Genomic DNA, 25,469 nt, shown 5'->3' on the forward strand with positions numbered 1-25,469 from the left:
CTAACCAAAAAGAACAAAGCAGGAGGCATCACACTACCGGACTTCAAACTATACTACAAGGCTACAGTAATCAAAACAGCATGGTACTGGTACCAAAACAGAGATAGACCAATGGAACAGAACAGAGGCCTCAGAGGAAATACAACATACCCACAACCATCTGATCTTCGACAAACCTGACAAAAACAAGCAATGGGGAAAGGACTCCCTGTTTAATAAATGGTGTTGGGAAAACTGGCTAGCCATGTGCAGAAAGCAGAAACAGGACCCCTTCCTGACACCTTACACCAAAATTAACTCCAGATGGATTAAAGACTTAAACATCAGACCTAACACCATAAAAACCTTAGAAGAAAATCTAGGCAAAACCATTCAGGACATAGGCGTAGGCAAGGACTTCATGACCAAAACGCCAAAAGCAATGGCAACAAAAGCCAAAATAGACAAATGGGACCTAATCAAACTCCACAGCTTCTGCACGGCAAAGGAAACAGTCAGTAGAGTGAATCGGCAACCAACAGAATGGGAAAAAATTTTTGCAGCCTACCCATCTGACAAGGGGCTGATATCCAGAATTTACAAAGAACAAAAGCAGATCTACAAGAAAAAAAACAAACAAGCCCATTCAAAAATGGGCGAAGGATATGAACAGATACTTTACAAAAGAAGACATACAGGAGGCCAACAAACATATGAAAAAATGCTCATCATCACTGGTCATCAGAGAAATGCAAATCAAAACCACACTGAGATACCATCTCACACCAGTTAGAACGGCGATCATTAAAAAATCGGGAAACAACAGATGCTGGAGAGGATGTGGAGAAATAGGAACACTTTTACACTGTTGGTGGGAATGTAAATTAATTCAACCATTGTGGAAGACAGTGTGGTGATTCCTCAAGGACCTAAAAATAGAAATCCCATTTGACCCAGCAATCCCATTACTGGGTATATATCCAAAGGATTATAAATCATTCTACTACAAGGACACGTGCACACGAATGTTCATTGCAACACTGTTTACAATAGCAAAGACCTGGAACCAACCCAAATGCCCAACGATGATAGACTGGATAGGGAAAATGTGGTACATATACACCATGGAATATTACGCAGCCATCAAAAACGATGAGTTCACGTCCTTTGTAGGGACATGGATGAACCTGGAAACCATCATTCTCAGCAAACTGACACAAGAGCAGAAAATCAAACACCGTATATTCTCACTCATAGGTGGGTGTTGAACAATGAGAACACATGGACACAGGGAGGGGAGCACTACATACTGGGGTCCGTTGGGGGGAAATGGGGTAGGGACGGGGGGTAGGGAGGTGGGAAGAGATAGCATGGGGAGAAATGACAGATAGAGGTGAGGGGATGGAAGGCAGCAAACCACACTGCCATGTGTGTAACTATGCAACAATCTTGCATGTTCATCACATGTACCCAAAAACCTAAAATGCAATAAAAATTAAAAAAAATAAAAAATAAGTATGCCTGAGAACCAGTGCTGTAGGTTTAAAAATCACAAGTTCCTGCAAAAATCCAAATCACTATCAACAAAAATTTATCTCATAGTACTGTTACATCCAAATTATCATTGTAAAATCTCTTATATGCCTGACATAATGCAAGGTGGGAGCTTTATAGGAATTAAACAATTTAAGATATTTTACAAATCAAGTTTTTACATATGGTATTTGGTTCAAATGATCCTAAAACTATTTTAATATATGATTGAGAGCATATGTTGTATTTAATTATATAAAATATAGTTAGGGTATTGTACAAGACTGATTATAAAACAGTAAGATTTCATTTTTCTTTATACATATTGTTTAAATATATTTTTCAAAAAAAAACAGTCTGGGGGTCCTACACACTAAACTGGTAATAGTTATTATCTCTGAGTAACGGGATTGCAGGATTTTTTTTTTTTCCTTTTTTTCTTTGTGCTCTTGGTATTTTCTAACTGTTCTAAAATGAGCATGTATAAGAACAGACCATTATTTTAAGAGATATATAGATACATGTGAAAAGTGAGCTTAGCCCTTTTTTTTTCTGCTTCTGTCTGGTCTCCCTGAGCACTCACCTGCTAATTGCCACATTGCCAGTTCCCACTCAAACCACTGCCACTGCAAACACTCCTTAGAGATAATGAACTCCAATGCTAATTTCCTGTGGGTAAATTTTGTAAATTCAGGTTATCCTGAAGACATATCCACATACAACATAAGCAGATTTTTTGCATTTTTCTGAGCTTATAGAAACCTTTCTGGATCCCATAAACAAAGACATTCTCAAGCATTTCACTTAAAAGTTGCAACTATGAAAAGTAAATATATTTAAACTTCTCAATGATTTGGGCTGAAAGCTGAAAATATATAGCTAGATACTGCCATTAAAAATGAAAGAAACCAGCCTGGTGCAGGGGCTCACACCTACAATCCCAGCACTTTGGGAGGCCAACACCAGCGGATCACCTGAAGTCAAGAGTTTGAGACCAACCTGGCCAACATGATGAAACTCGTCTCTATGAAAAATACAAAAATTAGCCGGGCATGTTGGTGGATGCCTGTAATCTCAACTACTCAGGAGGCTGAGGCAGAAAAGTTGCATGAACCCGGGAGGTGGAGGCTGCAGTGAGCCAATATCATGCCACTACACTCCAGCTTGGGTGACAAGAGTGAGAATCCGCCTCAAAAAAAAAAAAAGAAAGAAAGAAAGAAAGAAACCAAGGAGGACCTGGTTCATTACTACAAAATGAAGACCTAGTTTATTACTACTGAATTGTGCTCTGTATATATGCAAACTAACTCAATGAGGGCAAATAAATGCAATTTCTGTACAAAGCCTCCCACAGTAAAGCAAGAGTAGCCATCTAAAAGATGTATAGAACTATTCCCATATTTAAACTTGTATTTCCACTGTTTTACAGTAAAAAAAAAAAAAAAAAAAAAAAAAAGCCTGACTTACAATATAGCTTTCTTTTATAAAATGACTATTACTTCTTAGTTGAAATCTTCAAGTCCAAATATCACAATGGTCTTGGGTGTGATATCAAAAACAGAAGGTTCATCAATTCAGAACTATAACCTTCTGTTTTCTGTCATCTGTCTGCCACCAGCTACCTTACTGGCTAGTCACTTTACCTCTAGAACTGCTCCTTCCATTGTAAGTGAGTAGGCTGCACTAGATTATCCTTATATTTTCTTCCAGCTCTAGATTTCTCAAAATCAAAGAAACATCCTCACCCTATCTTTAGTTTCTTCATTTCATAACTCTAAAGGGGGGGGGGAACCTTTCCACTTTCTAAGCACTTCTAAATGCATTATTACCTTACCTGCCCCCTCACCACACTCCTGTGAGGTAAAATATCTCTTCTAAAGTATCTCTCTGCAGGTGTAATAGAGCACAGAAGACTGGCCAGGTACTGCACTATGCACTATGCGTTCAAGAACTAGTCAGCTAAAGTTCCTGGACTCATCTTGCTAGGCATCACAGATGTCTGGTAACAACCTTATGATTTCTACCTAAGGGGCACAAACTGTAGCTTAGCACAGCAGAGGTCCCCTTGTTTGACCTAGAAGGCTCTTTTAAAATAACCTGGTCTAAATGCCTCCCTTTATGGACGAGAATCTAGAGGTCTTGCCCAAAAACATAGTTCAAAGCATTGTCTCTTTCAATCCAAATGTCTTTCTTCCTCAATCAGCTGTGCCTTTCCAGAATGAATAATTTCCTCCAGGGACCAGGGAAATAGAGGAAGTAAATTCCACTGAATCCCTCTGTAAATGGTGTGTAGTTTTTCTGGTTATCAGGTCTTTCCTTTTAAAGGTCATTCTTCCTTGGTAAGAAATTTTCTGATGCAATTGTTGGAAATAAACTGAGTTGTTTAGAGAATGCAGAAGATATGTGACTACGCCTGGATGCTTTTCTCTGTGGTCTTTTTCATTTTTTGGTATCTTAAATAAATTGACTGTAAAACTTAGAAATATGAAAAGTATGACAAAATACAACTTATGATAAATTATAAATAATACTTATCAACATTGTATTATATGATATGCTTGTCCTATGGATAACTCTGCAGTTTCTTATCTAACAAAGGTCATTCCCAATGTTGTTTTTAATCTAAATGCCAACACTCTTATCCTTGTCCTTATCTTTCTTGTATTCCTCACAGACAGTAAGGAAACTTCTTGCCCAGAAAGAACCTGAATAGAAGATGACCAACCCAGTAGAATAAACCACAGCTCAGGGGAAATGGGCAGATAACAATAACTATAACTATGGAGTGTTTATTTAATGCCAGGAAACTGCTCTAAGTGTTTGACTGTATTAATTCATTTACCCTCCGAAAAACCTCAGAGGATGGAGAATGAGCCCTAAAAAGGAGGAAGCACAGGATGCTGGACACAGTCAATGGAGACAGAGTCAAGGGACAAGTTCTGGGTGAGCTGGAACGTGACAGAAAAAAGGCAGAGAAGAGGTGAATGCATTCCTTTCCCCCACATGCTCATGTCCCCCATATATACCCAGCAAGGACACAGCTGAGTAACTGATACACAGTAAATGCCCAATAGTATGTGAGTTGAATAAAAAACAGTGCAAAGAACCCTTTATAGCCCATTTGTCAAGGAAGCTAAGGTTGGATATGACTTTCAAGGTTACCTGGAATGGTCTTCCATCCACCACATGGCTGCACTACCAAGCATCAACACTAGTCTAGGGGCATTCAAAGTCCATCTCCAATATTACCTGGTGATGAAACTATTATTGTTTCCATTTTACAGACGAGATACCTGTGACCTGACAGGATTAAATAACTCAACCCTCGTAAGTTTACACACTTAATAGGTAGAGCCATCTGGATTCAAACCCAGGTATTATGACTGCAAGACAGAATATGCTTTCCACGAAATCAAACTTTGATCTTACCATAGAAAGAGCAGTATGTAATCAAAGTACATGAAAATTTATAGGGTTCATTGAAAATGGTCAGAATTTCATTATGTTTAACTTAAATTTAAAGGATTTCACATTGTAAAATATGAATTTATTAATACTGATTTGAGATATAAAAGTGTAAACTCTACATCACATCACCCAACAGTAATTATCACATCACCCAACACTAATTATTTTAAATATCTGGAACTAATTTACTTAACAATGAGAAATATGTTGCTGCAGGCCAAGACGGCCGAATGGGAACAGCTCTGGTCTATAGTTCCCAGAGAAAGCAATCCAGAAGGTCAGTGATCTCCGCATTTCCAACCAAAGTACCAGGTTCAACTCATTGGGACTGGTTAGACAGTGGGTGCAGCCCAAGAAGGGCAAGCCAAAGCAGGGTGGGGCATCTCCTCACCCAGGAAGTGCAAGGGGCTGAAGAACTCCCTCTCCTAGCCAAGGAAAGCCATCAGGGATGTTTCCCAACACTCTGGCACTTTGTCTTCACAACCTGCAGACCGGTAGGATTCCCTCTGGTGCCTATAACACCAGTGCCCTGGGTTTCCAGAAGAAAACTGGGCAGCTGTTTGAGCCGAAGCAGTTTCTTTTTTCCTGATACTCCAGTGGCACCTGAAATGCCAGCAAAACAAAACTGCTCATTCCCCTGAAAAAGGGGCCTGAAGGCAGGGAGCCATGTGATCTGGCTCAGCGAGTCCCACCCCAGTGAATACCAGCAACCTAAGATCCACTGGCTTGAAATTCTTGCAGCCAGCAAAGCAGCCTGAGTTCTACCTGGGACGGTTCAGCTCGTTGGGGGGAAGGGCATCTGCCATTGTTGAGGCTACAGTACGCAGTTTTAATCTCCCCTATGTAAACAAAGTTGCTGAGAAGTTTACACAGCAACTGGGTGGAGCCCACAGTAGCTCAGCAAGGTCTCTGTAGGCAGACTGTCAACTAGACTCCCTGCTTGCTGGGCAGGGCATCTCTGATAAAAGGCAGCAGCCCATCTGGGACTTATAAATAAAGCCCCCACCTTCCTGTGACAGAGCACCTGGAAAAAGGGGTGGTCGTGGGTTACCCTTCAGCAGACTTCAACATCCCTGTCCAATAGTTCTGAAGGGAGCAACAGATCTCCCAGCACAGTGCCTGAGCTCAGATAAGAGACAGACTGCCTCCTCAAGTGGCTCTCTGACCCCAGTGTTTCCTCACTAGAAGATACCTCAGGCAGGAAAGCTCTGGCTGACATCTAGCAGTTACCTTCTGGAACCAAGCAACCAGAAGAAGGAACAAGCAGCACTCTTTGCTATTCTGCAGCCCCTGCTGGTCATTCCCAGGCAAACAGGTTCTGCAATGGACCACAGGCAAATTCCATCAGACCTGCAGCAGAGGGGCCCTGACTGTTAGAAAGAAAACTAACAAACAGAAAGAAATACCTTCAACATCAACAGAAAATACATCCACTCAGAGACCTCATCCAAAAGTCACCAACTTTCAAGACCAAAGGTAGATAAATCCATGAAGATGGGAAGAATATGACAGGGAGAATGAAACCAAGTTAGAAAACACTCTTCAGGATATTATCCAAGAGTATTTCCCAACATAGAAAGAGAGGCCAACGTTCAAATTCAAAAAATACAGGAGAACACTACAAAAATATTCCACAAGAAGAGCAACCCCATGGCACATAATGGTCAGATTCACCAGGGTTGAAATGGAGAAAAAAATGCTAGGGGCAGCCAGAGAGAAAGGTTAAGTTACCCACCAAAAAAAAGCCTGTAAGACTCATAGTGGATCTCTCGGCAGAAACCCTACAAACCAGAAGACAGTGAGGGCCAATATTCAACATCCATAAAGAAAAGAATTTTCAACCTAGAATTTTATGTTCAGCCAAACTAAGCTTCAAAAGCGAAGGAGAAATAAAATCCTTTGTGGACAAGCAACTGCAAAGAGATTTTGTCACCACCAGGCCCACCTTTTAAGAGCTCCTGGAGGAAGCACTAAACATGGAAAGGAACAACTAATACCAACCATTGCAAAAACATATCGAACCGTAAAGACCACTGACACTATGAAGAAATTCCATCAACTAATGGGCAAAACAACTAGCTACCATCAAAATGGCAGGATCAAATTCACACATAACAAAATTTAACCTTATATGTAAATAGGTTAAATTCCCAATCAAAAGACACAGACTGGCAAAACGGATAAAAAGTCAAGATCCATTTGTGTGCTATATTCAGGAGACCCATCTCATGTGGAAAAACACACATAGGCTCAAAATAAAGGGATGGAGGAAGATTTACAAATGGAGAGTGAAAAAGCAGGGGTTGCAATCCTAGTCTCTGATAAAACAGACTTTAAACCAAAAAAGATCAAAAGAGACAAAGAAGGGCATTACATAATAGTCAAGGGATCAATGCAACAAGAAGAGCTAACTGTGCTAAATATATATGCACCCAATACATATGCACCCAGATACCTAAAGCAAGTTCTTAATGACCTACAAAGAGACTTAGACTCCCACACAGTAACAGTGGGAGACTTTAACACCCCACTGTCAATACTAGACAGAACAATGAGACAAATCTCACAAGGATATCAAGGACTTGCACTCAGATCTAGACCAAGTGGACCTAGCAGACATCTACAGAACTCTCCACCCCAAATCCACAGAATATACTTTTTTCTCAGCACCACATCACACTTATTCTAAAATTGACCACATAATTGGAAGTAAAACACTCCTCAAAATGCAAAAGAATGGAAATCATAACAAACAGTCTCTCAGGCCATAGTGCTATCAAATTAGAACTCAGGATTAAGAAACTCACTCAAAACTGCACAACTACATGGAAACTGAACAACCTGCTCCTTAATGACTAATGGTTAAATAATGAAATGAATGCAGAAATAAAGGTATTCTTTGAAACCAGTGAGAATGAAGACACAATGTACCAGAATCTCTGGGACACCTTTAAAGCAGTGTCTAGAGGCAAATTTATAGTACAAATGCCCACCAGAAAAGCAAGGTAAGATCTAAAATTTATACCCTAATGCCATGATTACAAGAACTAGAGGAGCAAGATCAAATTCAAAAGCTAGCAGAAGATAAGAAATAACTAAGATCAGAGCAGAACTGAAAGAGACAGAGACACAAAAAACCCTTGAAAAAAAAAAATCAATAAATCCAGGAGCTGGTTTTTTGAAAAAAAATCAACAAAATAGACTGCTACCCAGAATAATAAAGAAGAAAAAAGAAGAATCAAATAGATGCAATAAAAAAATGAAGAGGATTTATCACCAGCATTCCCACAGAAATACAAACTATACAAACTACCATAAGAGATTATTACAAACACCTCTATGCAATAACACCAGTAAATCTAGAAAAAATGGATAAATTCCTAGACACGTACACTCTCCCAAGTTAAACCAGGAATAAGTCAATTCCTGAATAGACCAATAACAAGGTCTGAAATTGAGGCAGCAATTAAAAGCCTACCAACAACAACAACAAAAAAAAAAAAGTCCAGCACCAGACAGGTTCACAGCCAAATTCTACCAGAGGTACAAAGAGGAGCTGGTACCATTCCTTCTGAAACTAGTCCAAACAATAGAAAAAGAGGAAATCCTCCCTAACTCATTTTATGAGACCAACATCATCCCAATACCAAAACCTGGCAGGGACACAACTAAAAAAGAATATTTCAGGCCAACATCCATGATGAACTTTGATGCGAAAATCCTCAATAAAATACTGGCAAACTGAATCCAACAGCACATCAAAAAGTTTATACATCATGATCAAGTCAGCTTCATCCCTGGGATGCAAGGCTGGTTCAACATACACAAATCTATAAACATAATCCATCACATACACAGAACCAAAAATAAAAAACACATGCTATCTCAATAGATGCAAAGAAGGCCTTTGACAAAATTCAACAGCCCTTTATGCTAAAAGCTCTCATAAACTAGGTATCGATGGAATGTATCTCAAAATAATAAGAGCTATTTATGAAAAACCCAGAGTCAATATCATACTGAATGGGCAAAAACTGGAAGCATTCCCTTTGAAAACTAGCACAAGACAAGGATGCCCTTTCTCACCACTCATATTCAATATAATATTGGAAGTTCTGACCAGGGAAATTAGGCAAGAAAAAGAAATAAAGCGTATTCAATTAGGAAAAGAGGAAGTGAAATTGTCTCTATTTGCAGATGACATGATTGTACATTCAGAAGACCCTATCATCTCAGCCCAAAATCTCTTTAAGCTGATAAGCAACTTCAGCAAGCATTCCTATATATCAATAACAGACAGCTAAATCATGAGCAAACTCCCAATTCACAATTGCTATAAAGAAAATAAAATACCTAGCAACACAATCAACAAGGGATGTGAAGAACCTCTTCAAGGAGACTTTGCTCAAGGAAATGAGAGGACACAAACAGATGGAAAAACATTCCATGCTCATAGTTAAGAAGAATATATATCATGAAAATGGCCATACTGTCCAAAGTAATTTACAGATTCAATGCTATCCCCATCAAGCTATCATTGACTTTCTTCACAGAATTGGAAAAAAAAACACTTTAAACTTCATATGGGAGCAAAAAAACAGCCCATATAGCCAAGACAATACTAAGCAAAAAGAAAATAAAGCTGGGGACATCACACTACCTGACTTCAAACTATACTACAAGGCTACATTAACAAAAGCAGCACGGTACTGGTACCAAAACAGAGATATAAGCCAATAGAAGAGAGACCTCAAAAATAACACTACACATCTACAACCATCTGATCTTTAACAAACCTGACAAAAACAAGCAATGGGGAAAAGATTCTTTCTTTAATAAATGGTGTTGGGAAAACTGGCTAACCACATGCAGAAAGTTGAAACCAGACCCCTTCCTACACCTTATACAAAGATTAACTCCAGATGGGTTAAAGATTAAAACATATGACCTAACACCATAAAAACCTTAGAAGAAAACCTAGGTAATACCATTCAGGACATAGGCATGGGCAAGTACTTCATGACTAAAACACCAAAAGCAATGGCAATAAAAGCTGAAATAGACAAATGGGATCTAATTAAACTAAAGAGCTTCTTCACAGCAAAAGAAACTATCATTAGAGTGAACTGGCAGCCAACAGATTGGGGGGAAAAAAATTGTGATCTACCTATCTGACAAAGGACTAATATCCAGAATCTACAAAGAACTTAAATTTACAAGAAAAAAAAAAAACTCCATCAAAATGTGGGCAAAGGATATGAACAGACACTTCTCAAAAGACACATTTATGCAGCCAATGTACATATGAATAAAAGCTTGTCATCACTGGTCATTAGAGAAATGCAAATCTAACTAGCATTGAGATACCATCTCATGCCAGTTAGAATGGCAATCATTAAAAAATCTGGAGACAACAGTTGCTGGAGAGGATGTGAAGAAATAGGAACGCTTTTACACTGTTGGTGAGAGTGTAAATTAGTTCAACCATTGTGGAAGACAGTGTGGTGATTCCTCAAGGATCTAGAAATAGAAATACCATTTGACCCAGCAATCCTATTACTAGGTATATACCCAAAGTATTATAAATCATTCTATTATGAAGACACATGCACATGTATGTTTATTGCAACACTGTTCACAATAGCAAAGATTTGGAACCAACCCAAATGCCCATTACTTATAGACTGGATAAAGAAAATGTGGCACATATACACCATGGAATACTATGTGGTCATAAAAAAGGATGAGTTCATGTCCTTTGCAGGGACACAGATTAATCTGGAACCATCATTCTCAGCAAACTGACACAAGAAACAGAAAACCAAACACCACATTCTCATTCATAAGTGGGTGAACAGTGAGAACACATGGACACAGGGAGGGGAACAGGGAATGGGGAACATCACACACTGGGGCCTGTGGACGGTTGGAGGCTAGGGGGATGGATGGCAGGGAGTGGGTCAATTGGGGAGGGATAGCATTAGGAGAAATACCTAATGTAGATGATGAGGTGATGGATGCAGCAAACCACCATGGCACGTGTATGCCTATGTAATAAACCTGCATGTTCTGCACGTGTACCCCAGAACGTAAAGTATAAAAAAAAAATTTTTAAAGAAATATGCTGTTAAAAAAAACTATATTCATAATCTCTTTCTTCCTTCTGCCCCTTATCATAAAGATCTCACCACTAAAATAGAATATAATAGCAAAACTATGTGTAAGTAGAAATCCAACAATCTTGGCCAAAATTATAATCCTTAGAGTTCAGATACCCACAATGGGTAGTGTATTTCCCTTTAATGTGCTATCATCATTTTAATTTTGGGAAAAAATACAATTTTTTTATATCTCTCCCAGTGAGACAATTGTAACTGTTCAAATTTTCTGCATGTTTGGCAAACCTGGGAAAAGATTATACATCTTAACTCACTTATTAAATATCAGCAAACAAAATTAAACATAGTTCACACTTTTTTCATTGTTACACCTTTAGAGAATATTAAGAGAGAACATGATTTTCCTGGTGATTAACAAACTAGGTGTAGCTTTCACGATGGACTGGAGGACTAAAGAGAATGTGGTCTAGAAAGTTTCCTAGAAATCATGAGGCAACCTTTTGCTGTCAGGGGCTCCATGTTACCACAGTATAATAATTCTGACTCACAGAAGCAACAAGAAGAGGCAGGTTTTTTTAGTGACCATCCCTGTAACATTATTCATTTAGAACAAAGATTTTAAGAAGCAAATAATTTAGACCTTGACCACACAGTACAACAGAATTGACCTTTTTCAGAACCGTTCTTTATTTTTAGAGGAAGGTTATTTTAGGATTGGTTTAGACATAATATATCCATTTGATTATAGTTGATTCAATTCTGCTATGAAAATGTCTGAAGTTTTGGATTGACTGTTCTTTGGGCATATTTTTCTGTCTAGACATAACCTAATGGCAGACAACAAAAAGCTCTGTAAATATCAGTTGTATCTGCAAGCCAAAAGGCAGCCTTGGGCCACATATCTGTCTGTCATTTCTACCACACTTACAAAAAGAGTATGTCAGTCTCAGCCTTGCTCAGCCCTGCTCAGTAACAAGCCCTAAAGAGCTTCAGCTGGAAAAAAGTAGCTACATTTAATCTTTGTGTCAATTCTAACTAAATCTGTTGGATATTTAGCACCTTGCCTTCTCCAGGAGGTGAGGAGAGAAATTACTCAAGTATCTGGAACTGGAGCTCCCAAAACAGCTACAGCCAGCACTCCAATATCCTCAACACACCTGGATATGCCCACACTAAAAAGTGGACTGGAACTAGAATTCTGTTTGACTTGGGCCCCAGCAATCTGCCCTTAATAGATCTTCTCTCTGTTCTGGAGCTTTCAACTGCTGACTGGTGTCTTACTTCATCCTGGACACATTATCTTTTACGCAGAACTTTACTGCAACCAGCCGCTAAGTATTGTATGGTCTCCTCCTGCTCTGATCCCCAGCCACCATGGCAAGTAATGTGATCATTATATAATCAGAGTTATTATACAACTTACTAGACAAGATGACTTAATTGTTGTGTCAGTCCAAATGACCAGGCTAATCTGCATATTCTTCATTCATCATTAAAATGAACAGGAATTTCTCAACTCTAAAAGTATTTTATTGGGTTGACTCATAAAATCTGCTCCAGCAAACCCACCCTCTGATGCAATAGTCAGAAACAACATTTATTACATTTCTCATAGCAAAATGCTTACCAAAAATGTTTTCTTTTTCATTTGTCTTCTATGACTTTTTCACTGTTCAATGGCAGGCAGGGAAATTTAAAATTTTATCTATCCAGCAAGGATTGCTAAAATGAGAGCTAACTCAAGCATCTGACGCTTACTGCCATGTTATCTCTAGACCTCCTAACACCAAAGAAACTCACTCTACAAATTCAGCAGTCCTGACAAAAAGATGGAGTTCTACATAACATGTTCATTAAACTAAGTATTTATATGTCCACTATGTAAACATGATATATCATTCCCCAGCTCTAAGGCAGCTACATAATATATATCTACATTCACCTAAAGCCTCAGCTTTATGAGCTGTATTCCTTGGAGATACCAGCAGCTCCAACAACTAGGTACACAGTCAATAATTACTTTCATCTTTCTCCTTTTATTTACTCTTTAAGAGATTCATTAAGATGAAGAATGGCTGCATTGCTTTGCTAAGTCTTTTTGATTACTTTCCTAATTCATTTATCATGAACTTTGGAACTATTAGTTTAGCTTTCGCCTTCTAGTCCTCTAGAATCTTGTTTTATTCAAACAAAGTTCTGCATCCTTACTGGTTTTCTTCAAATAGACCCTTTGGTTTACACACTATTTATTAGAAGTGACACATGGTAGAATTTTTCTTTTATAAAGATACACAAGAGTGTAATGTGCATGGTTATAGAGAGTTGCTATATGTGCTTAAAGTTGGTACTGGATCTCTCACAAAACTTCTTAAATGTCTATTCAATGCTATAGTCTCAAATCCCTCCACAAAGGAGAACACTAAAAAAAGAATGGCGGAGAGTATGTACCACAAGCCAGGCCAAGTTCCAAGTGCCATTGCACACACCAGGACACTTAATTTTCACAGCAACCCTGTAAAGTAGGTAATACATCTACTTTGGTGATAAAGAAGTTCTGGCTTAAAAAGAACAGTGACTTACTCAAGTTCATGCAGTAAGTACTGGGCTTAGAATAACTTCACTAGGTGGCTGGTGCCTTGCTCTGTTGACCTCTTTTCTCCCCTTTCCTAATCCTAAGTACTCGAGAGTTCACCATATGCTAGATATATATTTAAGTCACTTGGATGAGATAAAGGCAAAGGTCCACATCACTTACACTTCTCTCTTCCTTTAGCTTTTCCTCAAAGGATACCTAACGGGTACCTCTTACTCATCACAGACATTAATACAACTATGTCAATTAATACAACTATGTCAATTAATACAACTATGTCAATTAATACAACTATGTCAACAATATTAAATGTGAATGGATTACAGAATCCAATCAAAAGGCAAAGATTGTTAGCCTGCATAATAACATAATTCAACTACATGCTATCTACTGCAGACATACTTTAGACTTAAAGGTGCTAATAAACTGAAAGTAAAAGGATAGAAATGGTTATATAGTGCAAACTACAATCCTAAGAACACTGGAGTGCTATACCACTATCATATAAAATATACCTTAAAACCAAAAAAAAAAAAGCTAGAAATAAAAGGAAGAGTTTAAAAATATAAAAGGGACAATCAGGTAGATAAAATTATAGCAATATGCACATAATAGCAGAATACCAAAATACACGAAACAGACTAATAGAAACAGAGAGAGATATGAACAACAATAATAGTTGCAGACTTTAATATCCCACTTTGAATAATGGATAAAACTAAACAGAAGAATAACATTTGAATAGAAGACTTTTATAATACTATAAAACAACTAGACCCACAGGATATTTATAGAACATTCCATCCAACCACAACAGAATATCTGTTATTCCCAAGTACACATAAAACATTCTGCAGGATACAGCATATGTTCAGCCATAAAACCAACAGCAGTAAATTTAAAACAAAAATAATACAAAGTGTATTATTTGACCACCATGGAATAAACTTAGAAATTAATAACAGAAAAAATTTTGAGAAACTCACAAATATGTGAAAATTAAACAACACATGCCTAAATAATCAATAGGTTGAAAAAGGAATAAAATGCAAAGTCAAAAATATTTTGAGATTAATCAAAATGAAGATACAACATATTAAAATGTGTAAGATGCAGCTAAAGCAATGCTTAGAGGAAAATATGTAGCTGTAAATGCCTATATTAAGAAAGAGGATATCAAATCACATAATCTTTCACCTTAAGTTCATGGAAAAAGAGCAAACTAAATCCAAAGCAAGCAAAATAAACTAAATAATAATTATTATAGTTAAAGAGAATAGAAAAATAAAAGAAAAATTAATAAAACCAGAAACTGGCTCTTTGACGAAATCAAAAGTGGGACAAAGCATTAGCTATTAATACATTGACCACAATACAAAAAAGCAGCAGCCAATTACTAGAGTCATAGATGAAAGAGGGGACATTACTAATTACCCTATAGAAATAAAAGATTATAAAAGAATACTATTAAAAATTGTATACCAATAAATTAGTTAAATTAGATGAAATGAAGAAAGACACAAACTAGTGAAAAAGACTCAAGAAACAGACAATCTGAATGGATTGTGTAGCGCAAAAGAGAACAGACTGAATAGGACAAAAAACTACCCACAAAAGAAAGACCTACATGGCTTCACTTCTGTATTCTTTCAAACACTTAAAGAACAATTAAGTTCTTATCAAACATTTCAAAAAAAATGGAAGAGGAGAAAACACTTCTCAGTTCATTTAATGAGGCCAGCATTGCCCTCATACCAAAACCAGACTAAAACATTACACAAAAAGAAAACTATAAATATGGATGCAAAAACCAACCAAATATTAGCAAACAAAATCTAGCAACATGTCAAAAGAATTATACATCATAACCAAATGCTGCAAAGCTGGTTTAATGTCTGAAAAAATACTTCATATCTATAGAATAAAAAACAAATTAGATGATCATGTTAATAGATTAAGAAAAAGCATTTGGAAAAATCCAACATCATTTCATGATAAGAGCATTCAACAAACTAGTAATAGATAAGAACTTCCTCAACCATCAGGTTGAGGTTTATCAAAATGGCATCTACAAAAACCTATAGCTAACTTATAACACTCAATGGTGGAAGAGTTGATGCTTTTCCTCCAGTATCAGAAACAAGACAAGGATGTTCAAGCTTACCAACTCTATTCAACATTGTACTGAGGGTTCTAGCCACGGCAACAAGGTAAGCGAACAACTGGCTTAACAGACATTAAAATGCATCAGTCTGAGCTGCAATGAACATTTAATGTAAGTTGCTGGCTCTTTGAGAAGACAATCATTTTAGTGCCAAAATTCTACTCCAAAACACAAATTTCCCAAACTAATCCCAACCCAGCTTTAATTTTAACCAATTTTGCATGCCCTCATCAATACTTTATCCATTCAGCAAATACAGATCTACACTATAACTTAACACCTTTTACCCAATCTGTTCTCTTCCTTCTATTGTATTTCTATTCAACAGAAGCCACTTTTTTTCATAACCCCACAGTTGAATAAATGAATTAAAATGTTATGATCTTGGCTTACCATTTTTCATATTCTTGAACTCACAGAAAACCTCTCTAAATTTATACAGCTTCACTTTCTCTAAAAGTAAAAGGTAAGCACTCTTTTCATCACTCAAGTGCTCCTTTTTTCCTTAAGCACCAGTGTCTCAGAATCTGCACGCAGCCGAAAGTGCAAAAGCGAAATACCATCTACTGAGTTCCGTAATAGTTAATGTGCTTCATTTACTTTATAATGAAATGAGAAACTTGTGCTTAGTATTGAGCCTGTCATTTAAAAATATTTGTTGAATGCATGCTATATGTAGAATCTATACTAAAACCCCTAAAGAATCAAATACTATGAAAATGGTAATAATAAAAATAAACTGGAGAATATAAAGAACTCAATAGACTGACAGATACCAATCTGGGATGTATCACAGAGCTGTCATGTGATTTGAGCCAAGTCACATAATCCTCCTTTCAATTCCCTTTTCTGAGAAAAGGGATTGTCTGTCTCAGGGATGGTAAAGAAATTTCATCTCAAGTGTCAAATCCAGTTGATTGGTAATGATGCCTTGAGTTGTGGAAAGAAATATGAGGCTCAGTTCAGGTCCCATGAAAGGAATGCTATGATCAATTTGTGATATCTGGGAACAGTCATAAGTGAGAGTTTTGAAAAGAGCAGATTGGCTATGTGCCATTTCTAAACTATTCACAGTCTTTATTCATTTTTAATAAAATGTTATCTGACTCATGTATAACATAATATCATCTTATATTAATGTTAAAATTATTAGTAGCTGCTTTCCTTGATTTTAACTTGTCATTAATTATTGGTTTTACAGGGTACAACATTTTCTGTAAATGACTCAGAACATCTTGAATATTATTTTACAATATATTCAGTATTTAACTAAAGTTATCAATTGCATTTAATTATCAAGTGAACCAAAAAATAACAATGTTTATAAAAAGTGACAAAATAATCCTCTTTGATGAGAATGCTCATTGTCTGAATTCAAAATATCATTTATGTCTCATCTTAAAACATCAAATTTCTCCATTTTTTTTCCTGTGGTTTAATTACAAACCAAATTTGCTATCATTTTTGATGTCTTGTTTAATGTGAGATATATACATATATACACAGAGAGATATCCCACAAATATGTATATTTAAAAGCTTTAATTTGAATGTCATGCAAATGATTTTTCATTGATCAACATGCAAAACTATGAACAAAATAGATGAAATTCCGTAGTTTCAACCCGGATACAAGATGGCCGAATAGGAACAGCTCTGCTGTGCAGTTCCCAGTGAGAATGCCTAGGGTGAGTGAATGCCACATTTCCAAAGGAATTTTTACTGCCTACAGACCAGGAGATTCCCGGGTGGAAAAGCACCACCAGTCTCCAGCACAGCTGTTTCAGCTGGCGCAGCAAGTCTCTGCACTAAAACACAAAAATCTGGATGCCGTTTCAACTGGTTCCTGGAACGCCTGAGAGACAGAGTCACCCACTCAACTGAAAAAAGGGGGGCTGAAACAGGGAGCCAGGTGATCTGGCGCAGTGGGTCCCACCCAAAGACCAGCTTCTGAAACACTGTGGATTGAGAGTTTCACAACAAGCACAGCTGGACCCAGAATGGTCCACCACTACCGAGGCAGACCGCCACTACCAAGGCAGACCGCCACTACCAAGGCAGACCGCCACTACCAAGGCAGACCGCCACTACCAAGGCAGACTGCCACTACCGAGGCAGTTCTAACTATACCTCTATAAACAAAACAGCGAGGAAGTTCATACAGCAGCTGGGCAGACAGAGCCCACAGCAGCTCAGCAACACCTCTGCTGGCAGACTGTAACTAGGCTACCCCTTCGCTGGGCAAGGAATCTCTGAAAAAAAGGCAGCAAAATGGCAGGAACTTATAAATACAGCTCCACTTTCCCAGGACAGATCACCTGGGGAAAAAAAGCCTGTTATGAGTTCCATTGCAGTAGATTTAAATGTACCTGCTCAGCAGCTCTGAACAGAACAATGGAGCTCACAGCTCAGCACTTGAGCTCCTATAAAGGACAGACTGTCTCCTCAAGCAGCTCCTTGACCCCCATATATCCAAAGAGACACCTCATAAAGGAAAACTCAGGCTGACATCTGGCAGGTATACTTCTGGAACAAAGATAATAGGAGTAACTGGCAGGGAACCCTTACTGTTCTGCAGACACTGCAGGTGATCACCAGGCAAGCAAGGTCTGGAGTGGACCTCCAGCAGTCCTATAGTAGAGGGCCCTAACTGTTAGAAGGAAAACTAAAAAAGAGAAACAAGTAACTTCATCATCAACAAAAAGGACATCCACTCAGACACCCCATATGAAAGTCACCAACTAAAAAGAGCACAGGGAGATAAATCCACAAAGATGGAAAGAAACCAGTGCAAAAATGATGAAAACACCCAAAACCAGAAATGCCTCTCCTCCTCCAAGAGATCACAACTCCTCAACAGCAAGGGAACAAGGCTGGATGGAGAATGAGTGTGATGAATTGACAAAAACAGGCTTCAGAAGGTGGATAAATAAGAAACTTCTCTGAGCTAAAGGAACATGATCTAACCCAATTCAAAGGAACTAAGAACCTTGAAAAAAGGTTTGATAAAATGCTAGTGAGAATAAACACCTTAGGGAGGAATATAAATGAATTGATGGAGCTGAAAAAACAATACAAGAACTTCACGAAGCACACACAAGTTTCAAAGATGAATTGATCAAGAAGAAGAAAGGATATCAGAAATTGAATAACTCAAGGAAATAAAATCAGAAGCCATGATTAGACAAAAAAAGAGTGAAAAGAAATGAACAAAGCCTCCAAGAAATATGGGATTATGTGAAAAGACCTAGTCTATGTTTGATAGGTGTACCTGAATGTGACGAAGAGAATGAATCCAAGCTGGAAAACACTCTTCAGCATATTATCTAGGAAAACTTACCCAACCTAGCAAGGCAGGCCAATATTCAAGTCCAGGAAATACAGAGAACACCACAAAGATATTTCTCAAGAAGACCAACCCCAAGGCACATTATCATCAGATTTGCCAGGGTTGAAATGAGGAAAAAATGCAAAGGACAGCAAGAGAGAAAGGTCGGGTTACCCACAAAGGGAAGCCCATCAGACTCACAGCACATCTCTCCGCAGAAACCCTACAAGCCAGAAGAGAGTAAGGACCAATATTCAACATCCTTAAAGAACTTTCAGACTAGAACTTCATATCCAGACAAACTAAGTTTCATAAGCGAAGGAGAAATAAAATCCTTTACAAGGAAGCAATTGCTCAGAGATTTCATCACCACCAGGCCTGCTTTACGAGAGCTCCTGAAAAAAGCACTAAGCATAGAAAGGAACAACCACTACCAGCCACTCCAAAAATATACCAAATGGTAAAGAATATTGACACAATGAAGAAACTGCATCTACTAATGGGCAAAACAACCAGGTAGCATCCAAATGGCAGGATCAAATTCACACACAACAACATTAACCCTAAATGTAAATGGACTAAAAAAAGACACAGACTGGCAAATTGGATAAAATGTCAAAACCCCTCAGTGTGCTGTATCCAGGAAACCCATCTCACATGCAAGGATACACATAGGCTCAAAATAAAGGGATGAAGATATACCAAGCAAATGGAGATAAAAAACAAACAGTAGTTGCAATCCTAGTCTCTGATAAAACAGACTTTAAACCAACAAAGATCAAAAGAGGCAATGAAGGACATTACATAATGGTAAAAGGATCCATGCAACAAGAGCTAAGGATCCTAAAACAAATTTACAAGAAAACAACAAACCCATTCAAAAGTGGACAAAGGATAAAAATGCACATCATCACTGGTTATTAGAGAAATGCAAATCAAAACCATATTGAGATACCATCTCACACCAGCTAGAATGGCAATCATTAAAAAATCTGAAGACAGATGCTGGAAAGGATGTGGAGAAATAGGAATGCTTTTACACTGTTGGTGGGAGTTTAAATTAGTTCAACCATTGTGGAAGACAGTACAGCAATTCCTCAAGGTCCTAGAAATAGAAATTCCATTTGACCCAGCAATTCCATTACTGGGTATATATCCAAAGGATTATAAATCATTCTATTATAAAGACACATGCACACGTATCTTCACTGTGGCACTGTTTACAATAGCAAAGACCTGGAACCAACCCAAATGTCCATCAATGATAGACTGGACAGGGAAAATGTGGCACATATACACCATGGAATACTACGCAGCCATAAGAAAACAGTGAGTTCCTGTCCTTTGTAGGGACACAGATGAATCTGGAAACCATCATTCTCAGCAAACTGACACAAGAACAGAAAATCAAACGCCACGTGTTCTCACTCATAGGCTGGTGCTGAACAATGAGAACACATGGACACAGGGAGGGAAGCAACACACACTGGGATCTGTTGTGGGGGACTAGGGGAGGGACAACAGGGGCTAGGGAGTTGGGGAGGGATAACATGGGGAAAAATGCCAGATATAGGTGATGGGGATGGAGGCAGCAAACCACATTGCCATGTATGTATCTATGCAACAATCCTGCATGTTCTTCACAGGCACCCCAGAACCTAAAGTGCAATAAAACATTATATATATATATATTTTTTTAAGCAATTGTGTAGTTTCAAAAAGTGATTATTTTGTCACAATTTTAATTTTGAGACATTTATCAATGGTTGGCCAAATGTGATCCACCTAGAATTGTGAGCTATGTGATTTCTGATACACTGATCTCTTGAATAAAGCAGTATTAATGTTATTCAAATTCCATTTGTTCAATAAGACACCAGTAATTTATTTTCCCAAGTAAAATCATACTTGTTCTTTAAAAAATTACTTTATTCCATTCCAACAGAACATTATTAATGTTATGTTATTTCTCTTTTTCTCTCAATAGGGCCTTTTACGACTGCTATTAGTGTATTTTCTATTTTTTCATGGGAGAAGGTAACATGTCCTTTTTTTTTTACATACTGACATGAGTTACTTTTTACACAAAGAAATTTATTAAAATTTCTATTAAATACATTATAAATTTTAAATTATTTCTATTTATTTTATATGAAAATTCAGTAAGTGTTATCTATCTGGCAAAATGGAGGGATTCTAATATATCAAAGTTTCACTATTTTCAGTTTATATCACCCCAATGGTCCACTCCTTTTTATTTCCTTGGCTCATCCACCAATGGAAGATTAATCATTTACATGCCATTCATTGCAACTCTGATTAAAGTAACTATAAGCAGGGATCTCCCTTTTCTTTTTTTTTTTTTACTGAAAACAAAAGTCACAACTCAGAAATCATCTTCTCACAAGCCTACCAGTAGTCCTAAGAATCTAATCAGCCTTGTCAGATTTTTTGCCAAATTTGTGCAAATTAGTTGATTAAAACTGAACAGTAGAGAACATTTAAGATTATCTGTAATGACTATAAACCTAAATGACAACAGAAACTTTCTATTGTCTAAGCGTAAAAGAAAACAGCCTTTGCTCAATTATCAGTTGCTCATGAAGTTTAAGATTCACTTGCAACGCTTTAGTTCCCCAGTTGGTACTAATTTTACAACACGATAGGAGGCAAATATGGCGATTTCTCAGTGTGGTCATTTATCTTGTGTTTTTATAGCATTAGTTCCTGTTTCCAAGATGCCAAACATTTGTGCCAACAGACAGCTGGAAAATGCCTCAGTAAACAAAGGAACAATGTCTACGAAAAATCAATAATGGATTGAGATATCAGGGAATCACCAAGCCAGACAGAAACTAACACTTTTAAAATAACTATTAATTGTTTACAACAAAGCTCCACATTTGAAAAGCTAAAAGATGTATTTCATATAATAAATTAATACTGAATAAAATCTTAATTGTATTTAAGGTATTGTAGTTGTTAAGTATCAAGTACATAGTCATTGATGATAGAACCTTAACCATTCATTCAATACAAAGTTGAAACAAGATACTCTGACTTCAAGAATTTCACAATGAATTGAGATAGGCAGATGGGTCAGATTATTATCCCAACCCTTGCTTGGGTAGCATGGGTTATGTAAATCAGATTCGGAGCACCAGGATTTCTTTCAAGGGAGGTGATATTGAGCAGAGATTTGATGGTAGAATACACATTAATTAGGAAAACAGGTGGTAGGAAGTCATTCTGAGCAGAGGGAAGAACATGTAGGAAGCCATAGAGTACAAGAGAGCATGACTATCTCAGGGCTGCTAGAAGTTCAGTATATCTAAAGATGAGGCAAGAGCCAGAACTAGGGGCTGGATAATAGAGAAGCTTGTATGCTAAACTTATTTCAACCTTTATTTTGAAAGTAGCAGAAAGTTACTGGACCACTTCAATAGTGGAGTGTTATATTCAGGCTTGAATTTTGGAAGTATCTCTTTGGTAGCCATGTATAGGTTGGTTTGAATGATGGGAAAGGGAGGCATCAGACAAGAGACGAATTAGAAAGCTATTGCAGTAATCTGGATGAGAAACAAATGAGCGCCTAAAAGATGGTGGCTGGAGACTAGAGCTGGAGAGGGAAAAGCCTTCTATATCCGTCCACTTTTCTCCACACCCACCATTTCTGCAGAGGCCTAAGCCTTGCTCATCCCTTACTTAGGCTACATTTTCAAAAGTCAGAAAAAATTTTTTCCTAGAGAAGGGGTTTTTGAGACAAGTAGGTAAAAGAAAGGTCAGTGTATGGGAGTGTGTGTGTGCGTGCTCCCCTGAGTAAAATTACAAGCCATAGAGGAAGACACCATTATGTATTCTCTGTAAGTGAGCAGGAAGCTTGCTACTATATACAGTGCCAATGTAATGAGTCCATCCTGTGCCTATTCATTCAAAATATAAGATTGAGACATAAACTTGACAAAACTTTCTCTCCTTGCAGGACTCTTATTTGTTACCAATTGTAAGATAATCTGAAAATCAAGTCCAATTGCTTTATCAGGCTGGGTTGGGTGGATTTTAATTATATCTCAGTGACAGTAACTTTCCTCATTCCTATTTGACTTGGTAATTTCTGCTTTCAATTTTTCTAGTTGAAAGGAATAATATTCTTCAGGCAAAATTCACAAGGCAGATATCCAATAATTTGTTCAGGTACTGGTTGAAAGAAATTAACTAAAGGATCCATCCCTCCCTCAGCACTCCCGCAGGTGTGCACCTACACACATCCCTACCCATTGGCCTTCTTCCAATTCTTTAAATCTCAGGCTCTGAAAGAAATGCAAAAATGGCTGGTACATTAAACCTGGCCTTTAATCATGTATACACCAGGACATGAATGTTCACAATAAAACGCCCAGTAAGGTGAGTGTCAATTCAAAACAGCAGAAGTGGATGTATATATTCATTTGTAAGTATTAGAAATGATTTCATGGCTACATTGGTACTTGAGATCATTTCGAAGAATATCAACTAGAGACTGGTGGAGAATATTAACAGACACGGGGGAAAACATATGCAAAGGCAATGAAGAAAGACAGACTGACATGTTCAGAAAAGTGTAGGGAAGAAGAGGATGAAAAGAAATTGATTAATGGGTACAAATAGGTGACTTAATAGAAGAGGTAAGACCCAGAGCTAAAGAGATCAGTAGGGTAATTCCAGTTCACAGTCATCTATTGTATATTTCATAATAGCTAGAAGATAATTCAAATAGATATAGCATAAAGAAAGGACAAATATTTAAGGTGATGATATCCCAAGCACACTCATTTGATCTCTGCTAATTATATGAATGTATTCTCACATAGATCCCAAAAGTATGTACATCCATTATGCATCAAAAACAAAGAAAAGGTAAAAGAAGAAAACTGTAGGAAACCAACTAGTATTCCCTAGTATTTAAGCAAGCGAGTGATGTGAACCATGCTTCAGAATTTAGTTTTTATTCTAAAAATAGAAGAAAAACAACTCTCTAAACCTTCAGGCCACTATTTTATTTCCCCAGTGAAAATTGGAGGAAACTTCTCAGGGTTTACATGGAAAAATCACTTTTAAAAATACATTTGCATATATTTCAGCAAACTAACCCAAGAACAGAAAAATCAAACACTGCATATTCTTACTCATAGGTGGGAGTTGAACAATGAGAAAGCATGAACACAGGGAGGGGAACATCACACACTGGGGCCTGTCAGGGGAGGGAAACGGGGGAAGGATAGCATTAGGAGAAATACCTAATATAGATGACAGGTTGATGGGTGCAGCGAACCACCATGGCTCATGTCTACCTATGTAACAAACCTGCACAATCTGCACATGTATCCCAGAAATTAAAACATAATAAATTTTTAAAAAGAAAAAAAAAGCTATACATTAACATGTTGGAAGTATCCTAAACAAGCAATGTCCATATTAATGGTAACAACTTAAGTGACCAACTTAAATCACACGTAGTTTATAATTCAGAACCCAAAATTTATTATACAGGCATACTTGCTTAATTGTATGTCCCTTTGTTGCACTTCTCAGATATTGTTTTTTTACACATTAAAGTTTGCAGCAACCCTGCACTGAGAAATTCTATCAGTGCCATTTTCCCAACAGTTATGTGTTCACTTCATGGCTCTATGTCACATTTTGATAAACCTCACAATATTCTCACAGTATTTCAAACTTTTTCGTATTGTTATATCTGCTAGGTGATCTTTGATGTTACCTCTAATTCCTTTGAGGCACCACTAACCGTATCCATATGACGGCAAACTTGATAAAGGTTGTATGCATTCTGAACGCTCCACCGGCTAATTGTTTCCCATCTCTCTACCTCTCCTCTAGCCTCCTTATTCCCTGAGACACAACAGTATTGAAACTAAACCATTAGTAAGCTTCCCATGGCATCTAAGCATTTAAGTGCTCAAGTGAAAGCAAGAGTCGCATCTCTCTCAAATGAAAAGCTAGAAAAAAAATTAGGCCTAGTGAGGAAGGCATATCCAAAGCAGAGACAGGCCAAAAGCTAGGCTTCTTTGCCAAATACTGAGCCAAGCTGTGAAAGAAAAGGAAACATTCTTTGAGAACATTAAACCCGCTACTCAAGTGAGCACACGAATGAAAGCAAAGCAGCTTTATCGCTGATAGGGAGAAAGTGTGAGTGTTCCGAACAGAAGAAGAAACCAGCCACAACTTTCCCTTGGGCCAAAGCCGAGTACAGAGCAAGGCCCTAACTCTCTTCAATTCTATGGAGGCT

Source organism: Saimiri boliviensis, chromosome 13 (assembly GCF_048565385.1).
Source record: "Saimiri boliviensis isolate mSaiBol1 chromosome 13, mSaiBol1.pri, whole genome shotgun sequence".
Classification (NCBI taxonomy): Eukaryota; Metazoa; Chordata; class Mammalia; order Primates; family Cebidae; genus Saimiri; species Saimiri boliviensis.